The following is a 17,203-nucleotide window of genomic DNA, read 5'->3' as shown; positions in this document are numbered from 1 at the left end:
CAAACTCGAATAAGCGTTTAACCGCTTATTGCGTAACGAACAAACAAATAACCAAACGGGTCTGGTTATGGTCCGGATATCCCAGGGTGCCATCTATAAGTGATATATGATCTATGCAAGCTAAAATATTAGTAATATGGCCTTAGTTCGATAGCAAACAAAACGAGGTACACTATATTCATTACGTAACAAGTAAACGATAAATCGGTTAATTCGTAGTGCTTAAACGAGTAACCGACCGATACTAATTATGACCCGTATACATACTGAGGGGTCATATACGAGTTATATATATGTTATAGAGGCTAACATATTGATATTTAGGCCCCAGTACGTTTAAAACTCTTTAAACGAAAAAGGTTTCGTTTATCGATACGCTATAAGCTTAAACGCAATCGTTAATATCAAAACAAGCATTGTAGCAACCGTTAAGCCGAAAAAGATTTATAAAACACTTATATGACATGTTCTAAGCAATCTGTGAAAATATTTTGGAATTTTATAACGAGTCAGTATGTTTTTCTTATTTTACAAAAATAAGCTGAAAAACACTCGTTTTTGCGCTATTTCTCACACCCGAATTAATTTTCTTGCGAAAAACCGAACCCGAACTAAATTTGAAGTGGGCTTTTCGTGTTTGGGCTTGTATGATCAAATTAATGGGCCAAAACAGCCCATTAAGGGCCCTTAGGACTTGCGGCCGCCAACACACAACCACCCACCAAAGATATTTACTTACAAGACTTCTTGATTAAGCTACCTAATTTTATACCATAACTTAAAGACCAGACCTCCCTTCAGCTGTTCTTCCAAACCCTTGCCCAAAACCCACAAGTAAGTTTCATTTTCATGAACTTTTAACCATCTTTTAACTAAGTTATAATCTTATAAACATGTTTTAGTTAGTTTTAAACATGTTTAACCATCCAAAAACCCTAAAAATCAAGTAAAACCATGTTTTGATGTTAAACATGTTTACAAACCAGGAACATATACTTTGTTTGGTCAAAAACGCGGATTAGAACATGAATACAACGTTTTTAGTTAGAAAGTTCGGTTTGAACCCAAAACCGAAACCCTAATTATCAAGGCTGTTACATGGATGATTTATGCTTGGTTTGATGTTATATGATATGTAGATATACTGAGTTTGCAACCCGAGACCCGGAAAGTCGTTTAAACTAGCAAAATTCATCGAAAACCGACAAGGTAAACCCGTAACACTCGTTTAGGGGTTGTTTAGTATTAGGTTGTGACGTGCTTGTTGTTAGCCTGTGAAAACTTGCAGGGACATTAGGGATCATATAAATGAGTCCCTGTTCAAATTTGGTAATTTTTCGATAAACGGAGAATATTTGGTGAATTTATTCCCGTTTATGAGCGTTTATTTGGGAAAAATAGCTAAACATATTGAAAAATTATGAAACTTGGTTTTGGAGTTTAATATGTGATGTTAAGATAACTGGTAAAGTTTGGGAATCATTGGAAATGTCTAAGTATGGTTTGTGCAATCATGGCTTAACCGAATTTTAACAGCCGAAAAACGCACAAAAAGGCATTTTGTCAAAAGAGTTAGGTTCTGGAAATTTTGCAGGGGCTATGTAATAACATTTAGGCCATTTGTAAAAATTATCGGATTTTTCGGAGGTCGTTTGATATAAACGGGCCATTTATTACACGATTATAACCTATTAAATGAATTTTTATAAATAAATAAATAATCATAAAGTTTCTGAAAATATTTTTATAAAATTCTCCATGTCTTAATGTATTTTTACAAAAATTTACATAATTTATATATAAGTACATATTTAGTTATGATTAATCAAAGATTTAAATTATAATTGTTTTAACGAAACCGGCAGTTTTGTGTTTAACGGACTGACTGGTATATCAAAATGTCAAAAGTGGTCAAATATCATGTTTTTGAATGATATTGATAAAAACGAACTTTTTACGAGAATTCCGGAAAATTCGGGTGAATTATGCGCGTTTTGTATAATCAAACACGTATGAAAACAGAAACAAATCTTGCGATCAAACCAGACAACGAAACCTTAAAATTCTTTCATAAATCAAATTATTTTATCAATCGATATATTTACTTAAGTTTTATGTGATCTTACCTAATCCCGAAACGTATAAACGATCAACTGAGCTAGGCTCAGGAAACGGTGAAACTGAGCCAAATCCAGTTTTAAACATTTCATAGTATACAACGTCACAATCTAAGACTATGGTCATGTTCTGGGCCTAACAGCTATACCCAGATTATCTATACGGCCCGACTTAGCTTGAACACTGTACTAGTATTAACGATACGATACCGTTTATAGGAATCAGGCTATAAACGAGGCATCTGACTTACTGATACGTAATTTCTGTGCGAACTACAATAAGGTGAGTTTCATGACCCCACTCTTTAAACTATTTTACGAACTTTTGGGTTGGAAAGCATGTTTACACACGTTATCTATCTGAAAATGATTCAGGATATAAAATATCTGAACATTTATATATGAAAAGTCCCTACAAACATAATGATTGACTACGTGCTGATGAAAGATGATTATTATCATTGACTGATATATTGAGTGGAGATAATACGAATTGCAAAACATAATGAAATTACACGTGATAGCATGTTTATACAAACACGTTATGTATTGTTAAACATAACTAATCTGGGGGATAACGTGGTCTGTAATGGCCATGGGGATAACGTGGTCTGTGATGATTATGGTGCTATTGTTGGCGGAAGGGGGGCCACAATAGTACTAAACTAAAGTTGAGTATGGCCTATGAGCCAAGTTCTGCTGCAACTTACTAAACTAAAGTTGAGTATGGCCTATGAGCCAAGTTCTGCTGCAACTTATAAACTAAAGTTGAGTATGGCATATGAGCCAAGTTCTGCTGCAACTTATTAAACGAACTAACTTGATTATGACATGAATGTTAAGTAAATAATGTGATTATGCGTATTGTTGGCGGATGGGGAGCCATAGTGTTTGGTGATACGTGATAAATACTATATGTGTATATGTGTCTATATACATGCTATGTGATTAGCCGTAGGAAATACTATGTGTAGAATATACTAATTATTTGCATGTACACTATATAATGTTTGAGTTTACGTGGAATCATTGTGGGTGGAAGGGGGACCACAGTGGTTGATGTTAACGCGGAACCGTTGTGGGCGGAAGGGGGGCCACAGTGGTTGAGTTGATGTGGAACCGTTGTGGGAGGAAGGGGGTCCATAGTGGTTGGTTAAACACGGAAATTGGAAACAGGTAGTACGAACAAACAATCACGATTTTACTGAAATTTCAAATTTATATTATAAACTTACATGTGTGCATATGCACACACAAGGATATGGCTGTACATATTTTATACAAACGTAAGCACATATTTTTACATACGCGCGTACACACAAACTATGACTGTGTGGTACGCAGAACTGATTTCGTTAAACTTATGAAACTCACCAACTATTCGTAGTTGACCTATTTTAACATGCTTTTCAGGTAATCAGATATGAGAAGTAATTTCCTGTGCGTTACGTGTCTGATTGGTGAATGATGTCATGGGCATTTGAGTTAGAAGTAAAGTAATTGAAGAACCGGTTTGATTGTATCACCTAGTTTGTAAAAGATGTTAGAACGATATAATATATTGTAAATTAGTTAGTAATGTTTCTTTATGAACAATGTTGTTGATACCAGTGTTATCTGTTACATTCCCGTATTACGCTTCCGCAACTACCTAGTCGGGGTGTGACACCCATTCCGACTTGTTCCGACCCTAACCTATTCTGATCCAAACCAAAACAACTCTTTTTTAGTTGACCCGTTCTGACAAAACCCATTCTGACCCAAACCGATTTCGACCCATGACCCGTTCAATCCAACCCAACCCATTTGTCACTCTAATCATAATCCATCCATTGATTGAGAAGAAAAGAACCAACTTTCCATATTAAAAAAAATAAAAACTAGAAATAATATTTGAAAATTAATAATTGATTTGGTTTAAATGCAAATATGCATAACAGGTAAGAGAGTAAAATATCTCAACATATATATTTGAGAATAGTGTTCTTATTTTATACTTTTAATTTTTTTTTTTAAATATTTATTTTATTAATTTTAATGTTGACAAGCCCGTGTATATAGATATATAGATGTACCCCTAAGTAGAGGTGCACACAGAAACCGGTTAACCGGTTTCTAACTGAAATGCTAACCGGTTAGTAACCGGTCCAATTCTAACCGGTTACTAACCGATCCTAACCGCCGGTTAGTAACCGGTTTATATTATTGATTTTAAAACCAGTTACTAACTGGTTAACCGGTTTTTTTTATCATCATTTTATTAAAAACCGGTTTTTAACCAGTTATTACCCGACCGGTTAACTGATTTTTTTTATTAATTTATCAAAACCGGTTAGTACCCGACCCGATTAACCGGTCTAACCGGTTATTTCCCACAGGAAGTCTTGACCAGAACCGATTTCCGCCGTTCTCTTCAACTCAGTTATTGATTTCGAGCGACAGAGAAAGAAAAGATCTCCCTTCTCTCTAACTCTACACAATACAGTACACGCCTCTCAATCTCTCGATGCTTCGAATACGAAAAAAAGAAGGCCATGACATGAACGCGTGGGTTAAAACCTAGATGCAACGTGGATGTTAAAGACGTATCAAATACTTGTACAGTGTGCTTGATGGTCTGTACAATTAGCTACAGTGTTTTATGTGAGAGTAACCCAACTTGCTTTTTAAATATATATATAATTTGTTGAAATCAAATAGTGTTAAACAACATTAATGCAATTATTATTTGTGTAAGTCCTTGTGTACTCGATGGCTTAACGGTAAAGATCGACAAAGTCTTTTAATTACCTAAAGGTTTTGGATTCAAATTCTAGGAAGTAAAAGAGATCTTTAAAAAAATTATAATTTGTGAAGGCGTACAATTACTATTCATTGTTATATTAATAAACATATACATCAATATAGTAATAATTATTATGAAAATGTTAAAATACAAATAGAGACACAAATGAGGAGTATAAGAAAATTTGTTGTCTAAGAAAAACTCATTAAAAAAATTCAAGAAAATAATAAAAAAAGTTATAACTCAAAATATAAATCTAGAATGAAAAAGGTAAAAAAAAAAACCAACAACAACAATGTTTCCCCATCTTTCTCATTGAAAAATAGACATAATGTCGAGGAAAATAACACAATGACAAAAACTAAAAAAAAACACATGATAAATAAAAAAGACACAACAGATCGTAAAATATAACACAATGTTAAGTACTATAATATAATATCAAGAAAAAAAACACAATGTCAAGAAAAAAAATACAATCAATAAATAAAATAAACAAAAAAATATACAATAATAAATAAAAACACACAATAATCTTTTTTCTTCAGCATTATGTCTTTTTGTTTTTGTTTTGTTTTTTTTTTTGAACGAGGCCGATGGAAGAAACTTTTTACTAGTTTTCTAGGAGTTTTTTTTATATCACAAATTCTTCCTCATTTTTATCTCACTTTGTAAAATAACTTGACCCTTATAATGTCACTATTTTTTCTAATATGATGGTTTATTTTTTTTTTTCGTTGAACGGTTATATATATGATGGACATCCGGTAATTATCCTATACTACATTTAGAGCATTCCCAACCCATCCCTTATAATTATGTGATGGGAATTTGTAAATTATGAGGTGGTGTTATGAGTGGTTGTGAGTGTAAATTATAGGGTGGAGAGAGGAAATGCAGTGAGTTTTTGTAAATTTGGGAAAAGGGTGGTGATTTTTTTATAAATTATAGGGTGGAGAGAGAAAACTGTAGTGGTAAAGGTGTAAAAAAATATTATTTAATTGAAAAGAAGAAAAAAATGTAATGTTTTGTAGTGTAACTATAGAGATGGGGATGAAAGACTGGCTGGGAATGCTCCTAGAATTCATGTCAACGTCATGCCCTCCCTATTCCTTTTTATCTTTTCATTTTCCATTTATTTTGTATTTTATTTTATTATTATTATTATAAAATTAAACCAACCCATCCGTTGAAAACGGAACTACAAGAACAACTTCACGGCGGCAGTTACCAATCATGTCATGCGGTGGTTTCTAACCATGAAAACGGAAGGGTTACGGTGGCTGGCGATGGTTTCCTTTATGTATTTAATTAACTGCCGTTCACATTAACAAAACGAAGGTTAGGGACGTATGGCGGTTTCCGGCAACCATCGCGTCGTTTCATCAAGAGAGAAGGTGACACGATTGATTCACTATATAAACAGTTCCAATCCTTACGCCAATTACAACCGTAAATCGTATCTTTTTCCCTCTCGAACGGTAAAGTGAAAACTTTAATCCATGAAACCCAAAATGCGTTGTTATTTATGAACTGCTACCAAACACCTCTTCTCTTTTACGATTAGTTAATACTGTTATGTGATTAATCGTATGAACATGATGTCATTTAATTTTTTTTTTTTTTTGCAAATTATGTTATTTGTGTCCAAATCATTAATGCAATTGCATTGTTAATAGGCACATGTAGCCTGTATGTGTACATATTCGACACAATTCGTTACTCAAAAAATGGTGCCATAAAAATATTAATTTGTTACTTTGGTGATGTCAAATTAATCAACAAAAAATTAGGTCAGTGTTTAGATTTTGTATGCCGTGTGAATCTTTAATATGTTGATGAGGGATTCCAAATGTGCAGCCCCAATTTATGATGCGGAAGATTCATACATGGTTTCATTCTATTGTGTGGTTTTGGACTTTGAGATCAGTTTTCCTCTTCTAAAACCTTTTTAATCCGGTTCTTTGTATGGTTTTATTAATTCAGTAGTGATCATGTTATCACAACTTGCATTAAATGAATTTGCTGTGCAGATATGCAATTCTTTATAACTTTGTAAACAAAGTGTGCTAAACAACATATGTTAGTATGCATATATGGAATGAGTATATGATCTGTTGCTTTATAGCAAATTGTTTTATGCTTATGTTTATAATTATAATGTGCAGGTTCACGTTTTAACGCAACAAATCATCAACAATTTAAATATTCTTTACAAGATTTGTGTATTAAGATAGAAGTCATTGTTAAAGGTTGCTAATCTATTTCTTGGGTTATTGTAGTTAAGTTTTTTGTGACCACCTTTGTTTTAGTTTTATATACTTTTGTGTTTTTTAGTCACTGCAATCAAGCAACCGTTTTGTTACCTGTGTTAATGACAGTGGTTGTGCAAAGGTGTGTGAATATTATGATGCACGGTTTTGGTATGACTAGCGTCTTTAGTCATCTTTCACTTCACGTCAAAACAAACATAACCAATGTTGTAAAAGTGGCCGAGTTCGATTGACTTTTGTATGTAGCAAATATTACTAGCAACTACTGTAATCTAAATTTGCATGCAAAGCTAAATAAATCGAACACAAAATACACCGTCGCAACGCGCGGGTGACAATGCTAGTTCTAATACATTTTGAAAATATAAATCATTAACGTATGTTATAAATCACAAAAATCTTTATACTCATAATAAGGTTATGCAAAGACATACACTCAACTATTTTCTATTTTATTTTGACACAAATGTTTATATATATAGTTATTCCGCTTCTTACTTTTTTTTGTTCTTTAATGACGAATTTCTTTAAATTTTTGTTATCTGTAAGTCTTTGAACCAAGATCTCTCAAATCCAAAGTGTTTAAAGACGTTATTTTTACAATAAACTACCAGCCCATGGATAATCTTGTTTCTTCTAAAAGCGGATGTTGTAATATTGAACCCACTGTGTTTGGGTTTGGGTGGGTGGAGGTTGTTAAATTAATGTAGAGTGAACATCAATACGTACATATATGACTTTTTGTGCTTAGAATATGCTGCCATTTTGCAATTTGTATAACTATAAAAAAGTGAAGTTGAAATAATAGGAAAGTTTAATTAATAAGCTTGGAACCATTTCTGTACTGCAAAATATATAAATGTCAATATTTTTTAGGGTAAGTTTTCTATTTGATTTTAGTATATAGTTGGACAAGTATTCAATAACTTTTTTTTAGGAAGTCTGGTATCATTTTGGTCAATTCATTTAATATTTCATTTGCTAATAGTTCGGGAGTATTTATAGCTATCTTACTGGCAAAGTAAGTGAGTTGTCATAAATTTGTTTAGTAGTACCTTCTAAATTTTTTGATTTAACATTACGTATTTTATGTATATTTTTTACAACACCAACAAAAGTTTTATATAGAAACTAAATCAAAGAATACAAAACCACGTATAATTAAGGCATAATACAGCCTAGACTAATTGATTTTCTATGTTTTAGGAAAAAATAATTGTAAATAAGATCCTAAACGAAAACAAACCAAATCTACTCAATAAACTAATAAAAATAAGAAATATATATGAAACGGATTACGTTTTTTATCTTGATACGTATTTTTATTTTAATTATTAAAAAAAAACACATAATATTAAAAACAAAAAGGTAATAAACTGAAAATCTCAAGTTTTGGAAGATATGAATGCTTTTTAGTTTTTCTTTCATTTAACCAACAGAAATTTCAAATGCAAGTAAAGGTAGAAAATTAAGTCTTGTTAAAAGTTACACTAAAGTTATCAAAACTGAACTTTTGTTTTTATAATCGTCAAGTATAAGAACTCACTCCTTTATAAAAGATAGTCACCTTATAAAATAATTGTACATAAGTTATTATGTAGCAACTGGACGTACATAGCATAATAACTGTACATAACTTAGGTCGATAAGTTTACTATTTCTTCTTTAGAAAATCGTGTACAACTTTTTTCTTTACTGGAAATGATAATTGAATTAAATGGTAAATTTGATGGTAGTTAGAAATTAAAATCCGTGACTCCAATGATCTGTTATAAAGTCAACTCTACAAAAGTACTAACCGTGACGGCAAGAACTGTAACTAATAATAATAATAATATCAACTAAAGCACCCTATTTAAAGACAACATCAAAAAACACAACATATGCACATCTCAAACATGTCTTCACCATTTACTTATGTTTTCTTTCTAATATTCTCCGTACTCCATTCTCATTCATTCCCACTGTCCACGTCATCCCGATGGATCGTCGACGAACATTCCGGCCACCGCGTAAAGCTCGCTTGTGTAAACTGGCCGGGACACCTCCAAGTCATGATTCCGGAGGGTTTAAACAAAAAGCCTTTGAAAGATATTGTTTCGGACATTAATAATATTATGGGGTTTAACTGCGTGCGGCTCACGTGGGCTACTTATATGTACACACGATAAGCAAATCTTACGGTTTCGGAGTCGCTAGATAGGTGGAACTTGACTGCTGCTAAAGACGGTGTCGCGAAATACAACCCCGAAGTGTTGGGAATGAGCATTGTCGAGGCACAAAATGCGGTCGTTAATGAGCTTGGAAAAGGGAAGATAATGGTGGTGCTTGATAACCACGTTAGTTTGCCTGAGTGGTGTTGCGGTGATAATGACGGGAATGGGTTTTTCGGGGACGAGTATTTTGATCCTGACGAGTGGGTTCGGGGTTTGGTCGCGGTGGCTCGTCGATATCAAGGGAATCCTTCGGTAATAATATTATTAATATTGCTGTAAATGAACCGAACTGAATAACTTCTTGTTCATGATCGTTTGTTAAGTTTTTATTGATAACTGAATCGTTCACGAACAAATAACCGAACGACATTTATTGTTCGTGTTCATTCATTAAAAAATGATTTGTTCGTAAACGGTTCATGAACACAAATGAATATAAGCAATGTTTTATTTGATGTTCTCAACGGTTTGATGAAGCTACTAAGTTTACGGTAGGTTTTTTTTTAACATTTATATTATTTGCTAAATTTACATATAAATTAATTACATATGCTGGTAATTAATTCAAGGGAATCCTTCGGTAATAATATTATTAATATTGCTGTAAATGAACCGAGCTGTTGCCCAATCCCAATCCCAAACCGACCTTGAAATGGGGATGTACTACATGATTTGGGAAGACGCCGGTAAACGTCAAAGGGTAAACACCCCAAGCAGTGAACTTGGAAGGTATGGTGGTACCAACTTTGTGAAACACATGACTCCGGATGAATTTAGAAGTCTTGATTTGCTGGCTTGGTGGAGAGGTAAGGAGGATGAGTTTCCGATCCTCGCCGCCATGGCCAAAGATTTACTAACGGTCCAAGCTTCCACGGTAGCTTCGGAGTCTGCTTTTTCTGTTTCTGGCAGGGTTATATCGATTAGGAGGACTCGACTCACTGCACCAGCTATAGAGATGTCGATTTGCTACAAGGATTACTTGGACTCTTTAGATAGGGCACAACATCAACGCTCACTCGAGGGGGAAATGGAGTATGAAGCGGGCTTGTATGAAGACGAGGTCAATGAAGGACACACTCAACCAATGACCGATGAAGAAGCCGCGTACGACGATTACCTAAGAAATAGCTCGGGATCGGGTAGCGAAGAAAATTAGTTAAAGAAACAGCAAACATGGAGGCAAATCATGAGTAAGAAACAGCAAGTTGTTCATGTAATCGTGTCTAAGCATTCTTTTTCCTAATATGTGCTCTTATTTACTTGTTGATTTGGATTTTTCTAATTTAGTTAAAGAAACAGCAAACATGGAGGCAAATCATGAACAAACTGCGATTGGGAACAACAGGAGCATCTGCTAGTTCACGATTTAATGTTTGTATTTTTGAGTTAAATCATGAACAACAGTTCTTGGCAGAGATTTCTTCAGTGTTAATGATTTAATGTTTGTATTTTTGAGTTACGAATATGCAATAACGATTTAATGTTTGTATTTTTAATGTAAAAACTATAAATGAAAGTTATGTGTTTTTAATCTTTGGTTTGTTGAAAACACATTCACCAACACACACTCATACTCATCTTCCAAGCAAAGAACCCTAACAACGAAAGCAAAGAATGGCTTCGGTCAGTCCGTTTTGCCTTTTAGTTACCGGTTTGCCTTGTAGTTACCGGTTTGTTTATACTGTGAAAAAATAATGGTCTTCATTAAGTACAAAATATAAAAAACAAATATTCGTATTTGAAACCGCGAAATTTAAAAAAAAAAAAAAAAAAAAAAAAAAACCGGTTAATAAAAAAAACCGGTTAATAAAAAAACCGGTTTATTAACCGGTTCTAACCGGTTTCTAAACCGGTCCTAACCGGTTTAGACCGGTTATGGTTTTGACAGAAAAAAAACCGGTTATTAACCGGTCCGGTTATTAACCGAACCGGTTTTTTTCCGGGCCAAAAAAACCGGTCCGGTTAATAACCGAACCGGTTTTTTTAAAAAAACCGTTTTGTGCACCTCTAGTTGTTGGTCGTTGCTTCTTGGACCGGGTGGTGTGAGCCGGGTTGTTTGGCTCTCGGGGTCTTCCATGTGTCTCTGTGTGTGTGTGATTCGAAGGGTTTATGAGTTTATAATTTGGTTACAACTTAGTAAGTGTTTATATATATATGAGAGAAGTCAGAGAACCAACATTGAATAAAGCTAATACGTGTGTGTAAATAGTAAAGTCTCAATTCTCAAATCAACCATTGTACTTTTTAAGAAAATAATAAGAAGAAAAATAAAAAAAACTTATGCACACACTTTTGACATCAAATCTTATATGGGATTGACCGAAGTCACCAAGAGGTGATCGGGCTTAATAGATATAAAAATTTTCCGACTAAATCGCGAAAATTTACTCTACGAAGCGTACAAACAGCGGTGACCGGGGATCAACCATTGAATGTTTTCTAGACGGTCGTTTGATGGCGTGAAATTAGATGAGGGGTGGCGTAGTTTAGTGTGATTCATTTAATTTAACAAGGTTTGCTATAATGCTTTGGATCAAAATCAATTTAGTTAGCTTAAAGTGAAACTTATAGCGAGTGAAAAAAATGTGTCTATTGATATATTCAAGCATACGATAGCTCTTTACGCAAGGATGCATGACATGTAACATGTTAGCATTAATTGCTCGACATAATTAAAAAGATTACACACTCATACATTTATGCTCTCTTTCACTCTTCTCATTTTTGTTTTCACAATTTTCTCTCTCATTGAATTTGATTCATAGCATTTACAAAAGTTGTTACACACAACCGAAATATCAAACTGAGACATTATACACATCTAGAACAAAGTAATAGTATTGAATGAGTTCAAAACTATTAGTGAATACTATGAAGGGAAAAAATTACTAACACGTTAACCCCAACGGTTAAGTGTTAATTTCGTATCTCATTTTCGCGTGGAGTGAGAATTCGATGATCAATCCCATATATATGATTAGACTTTAGAGGAATAGAGGGTCATTGCCGAATTGCCGATATTGACCTCTTCCAAGGTTTATTCTAACTTTTTATGGTCAAAGCTTAATTTAATTTGGTTTTTAATCATATTGAGTAAAACATCTGCTGTTTTTAATTTATAATCAATCTAGTTACGTCATGTATATTTCCCTATGTTAAAATACTACTCTAGTTGTAATAAAGAATGATAAAACTAAACAAGTCACGTTTCAGCCAACAAACCAAACCGATATTTTCTCAACAACATAAGTTAATAAATTGCAAAATTGTCTATTAGAGTAATGATATAACCTTTTAACATAATAATGTAGCATATATGCAGCCCAAGGGTGTGCCATGTGAGCGCCCGACCGGAGCATGTTTTTTACGGGGTTACAAAATTTTTTGAAAATTCCCGATGTTATATATATAAAATACGCAAACGCTTATAATCTCACTATTTTTATAATGCTCAAACATATTTTAGAACTTTTTTTAATTGCCCAAAAACTTATAGGCCAATTAAAAATTAAAAAATGCCCATTACTTTTAATTAATCAATAAAAGATAAATAAAAAAAGAAACGAATAGGCGGGATAACAACAAAGTCGATACCAAACACCAGCAATCACGGTAGCATCTGCGGAAATGAGTTTTTCAAAATTATAACTATTGAAATCTTATTTACGATCTACAATGCATAAGAAAAACTTAGCGAGTTGACGATGATCGCTATCTAGAACAGAATACTATAGAGCATAAACTATGAAGAGTTGATTCACCAGTTTGCTATCAAGAATGTTAGGAGAGCTTTACAAATCCTCGGTTAGCTATTAGCCTATTCAGTATGTTATAAACTCATTCTAATACCATGATTTTTGCTAATTGTTATGTTTATCTTCATAACTTTAATCAGCATATAAAAATATGTTTATATTATTTAGTATGTTAAGGCTTAAGGGACATATTCTTTCCAGCCTCGACCAGGACACATGAATTCTTAGAGCCAACCCCGTATATATGAACACTTTAGTCTTTAAGCCAATTCATAGATAACTCGGCAAATTAAAAAATTGTTTTTAGTAATTTTATTTAAATATAAATTTTGACCATTTGAAAATATTTATTTATGGCCAGATGAACTTTCATATATGCTCTATTAAACTTTTGATCATTTCATAGAAATCCTTTTCAACACCTTTATATTTATTACATGCTCCTTCTATTCTTAATCTTCTCAATACGGTTAAAATTAAATTCGTGAATTATCGTTTTTTGAACAGCAAATTTATTTTCCATCTAAAATTTCCCTAACCTTGTATTTGCAAGGATTTAACCCACCACCTCTATTTTTTAAAAGGATAGACATCATACCACTGGACCATAAGACCATAAGTAATTCGTGAATTATCTATTAAATTAATTGTGAACAGTTTATTGTTTATTCAAAAGAATACAAAAGCCTTTTAAATTTAAACATATACACAGAGAAAGATGTATACTGAATATATTAGTTAGACCATTCGGTACACCAAGACCGTAAGAAAGTGAAGACGACCTCCGACGTGGCCTGTTTGACTGACGTGGAACACTGCCAAGACCTGCAAGAAGATAGTGCAAGGACGGGAGATGCAATTTTTAATTTTTATGGGAGGGTTAAAATAAAAATTAGTTTTCTATAAATGCTAGGAATAAATCATAGCCATTGGATCATGTTAATCAATGGTTGAGATTTAAAATTACCAAAAACTGACATAGTTTCATAGAATTCTTCTTTCACCTTTATAAGGCTGGTCGCTATAGGCGTGGAAGAGGGGGGAACGGGGCGCGGAAGAGGGGGGAACACCGCCCGGGGGCGCCTTCAAGGCTGGCGTGAAAGGAGGATCGGTCGTCTGGACGACGGGCGAGGAACGGAGGGTGGTGGGCCCTCTCTTTCTTCATCTCTCACATACACACACACACACATATATATATTGGGGGCGCCCAAGGGGCATTAAACCATAGCGGGGCGGGCTTCGATGCCCCGTTTTCTACGAGGCGATGACGTGGCGTTGACGTAGCACGGTGCAGGGGCTTCGATGCCCCCCCATCATAGCGGATAGCCTAACCGACGTAGTTTCCTATAATTATTTTTTCACTATAGGTTATAATGTCACATGTCAAAAATCTATTGGTTCTTACCAAGGAAACCCCTTATTCTTATTTGAACCATTTTCTCTATATATATATATATAGAAAGAGAGAGAGAATGAGAGAGAAGTCAACAATTACCAGTTTTTAGTCCAATCAAAAAACATTTAACCCGTCAAACTTTAGCCCAATCAATATATATTTAGCCCACTAAAATTAACCAAACAATTAAAACCCAAGAAAAATTAACAAGGTGGATCTAGAGGTGTAAAAAAACCGGTTTGGAACCGGTTCATGCCAAACCGATCCGAACCAGTTTGATAAGGAAACCGGTTTCATCCGAACCGGTTCATGAATCGACCCAAACCACTGGTTTTGGTACTGGTTCCTTTTTTGAACAAGCAAACCGGTTTTTAAACCGAAACGGTTTGAGAAAAACCGGTTCTAAACCGGATCGAACTGACCTGGACCATTGGGATCTCTTGCTTCTAAACCGATTTATAAACTGAACGGTTTGGGTCAAGCCGGTTTTACCAGGCTTTGACCAAACCGGTTTGGTTTGGAAAAACACGGGTTTTGCACATCTCTAGGTGGATCGTATGGAAATGAACCATTAACACTTGCTCGATCAGAATAGCAACGATAGTATGTATTAATTGTGTTTTTTAATATTTTAAAACATGAAGAGCTTATTAACACAAACCACTTTCCATGTGTAGTGTTTTATTTACATATGAAACATTACATTACGTTATTTTTTTTACTGTTATCAATAATCATCATCATCATCATCATCATCGTACTCAGTATATCCCACCAATAGCAATGCTATGGTAGGGTCTGAGGAGGGTAAGATGTAGACAGCCTTACCTCTATCCCATAGGGATAGAGAGGCTGCTTCCGGTGAGACCCCCGGCTCGATATACTGAGTACGATGATGATGATGATCATCATCATCAATAATGTTTTAGTGTATATAACCAAATGTTTTAGTGTTATCAATAATGTTGTAAACAATAATGTTATTGATCATTATTGATATACTGTTATCAATAATGTTTTAGTGTATATAACCAAATCGATTATAGAATATGATAAATTGTGTTTCATAGATTGCTAAACTAGACGCCTTTTATCTTTCATCCGTGATAAACTGATAATAGACATTTGATAACGTTCTAAAAGCAAAAAAGATTTGCAAATAGACAATTTTGCTTATTCAGCAAGTTTGCAGCCCACATGGATGTCATTCTCACATGACATGTATACCTAATATTCACATGTCATTTTTATTAAGATAAAATAAATTTAAATTTATTTGGTATTATATTGTAACAAATTAATTTTGGAATATAATATACAAATGACAACATGAGGTATAATTATCTAAACCCTTTGGCTTACCATAAGTTTAAGAGTCTAGCTATAAGTTATTATTTGTTTACTTCTCTCATGCTTGTTAACCAAAACCTATTTATCAAATACCTTAATTATTATTATTTTATTTATTTTGTGTGTTTTTCAGTAACATGTTTGATGCTATTCATCACTTCATATTATTCTTAACAACCATCTTTTTCTAGACATTTAAATGTCAAACGTTTTTCAATACCAATTTTACTTTATAATAAAAAAAACTATCTTAAATTTGTTTTTATATAAGATCACTTGTTAACTTAGTTATGAAGCATAATTATAATGTTCATCGTCCGAACATAGACAATTTAATGTGACGCCTCGTGAAATATATCAATGTAAACCCCACTCCATTGGCTCACTATATTATTATCTATATACGGATTTACCGGTCCAATATGAAGCATAAGTACCCCAACATCTAACACAACATCATAAACTAAAACACCGAAAACTCTATATCAAAATACATGCCTATTTCAAGTCTCATACTCTTATCAAGCGAGCAAGCCAATTTGTGCCAAGCCAGGCTAGCTCGGTCTCGACTCGCTTACAAACTGAAGGCTTGTTTACAACCAAGTTGATTTTGAATGAGCCTTTGACAAGCAATATTCAAATCATAACTATTTAAACAACAACAAACATCTCATTGTGGCCGATACGAAGGAGAAACAAGGAGAAAGCGAAAAAATAATGCACCAGAGTAAACATTCCCAAATGTAGTAAGTGAGAGAGGGATGAGCATTTGGTACCAAGTATCCACTTTCCAAATATTCGGTGTTGGTATCTTCGAAACCAGTACCGGCACAATATAAAATTAAAAAAATGAGCATTTTGTAACAAGTGTTAGTGCGATACCAATAGATTCAACATCCACTTTTTATAAAATTTAGTTTTAGTACGTACGATACCAATCTAATCATTAAAAGATGAAAGGGAGAAAATTCTTGTGATTATGACGGGTAACGTCAATATGAAAATACGAAGAAGGAGCCAAGTCTTTGTGAGCCCCTATTAGCAAAGATGCAACGGTGGGGCGATGCATTGACTTTTAAAGACGTTACACAAGCAATAGACTATTAGTCGGAGGATACCTTTCAAAATCAAACCATAAGTTTCTTTTATTTGTAAATGTAAATGTAAATAATAAGTTGATATTTTGGAGAATGTCAAAATCACAATTCCAAAACAACATGCACACACCTCATTTCATTTCCAAACTTAAGATAGGTGAAGAAACACTAAGTTACCCCGGGCAGATTACCGATAATCTGGGGGTTAAATAGA

At 33.7% G+C, this 17,203-nt stretch overlaps 1 pseudogene; it reads left to right on the top strand.

Moving 5' to 3' along the window:
- The first annotated feature begins 9,073 nt into the window (after positions 1-9,073).
- Positions 9,074-9,670, top strand: LOC143548279 (glycosyl hydrolase 5 family protein-like; annotated as a pseudogene).
- The last annotated feature ends 7,533 nt before the right edge of the window (positions 9,671-17,203 follow it).

The sequence above is a fragment of the Bidens hawaiensis genome, unplaced genomic scaffold (genome assembly GCF_021521415.1).
Source record: "Bidens hawaiensis isolate Kalapana, Puna unplaced genomic scaffold, B.hawaiensis_p1.1 tig00014983_1, whole genome shotgun sequence".
NCBI classification, from domain to species: domain Eukaryota; kingdom Viridiplantae; phylum Streptophyta; class Magnoliopsida; order Asterales; family Asteraceae; genus Bidens; species Bidens hawaiensis.
The sequence above is the reverse complement of the archived record's forward strand: the minus strand, read 5'-3'. Positions and strand labels throughout refer to the sequence as shown.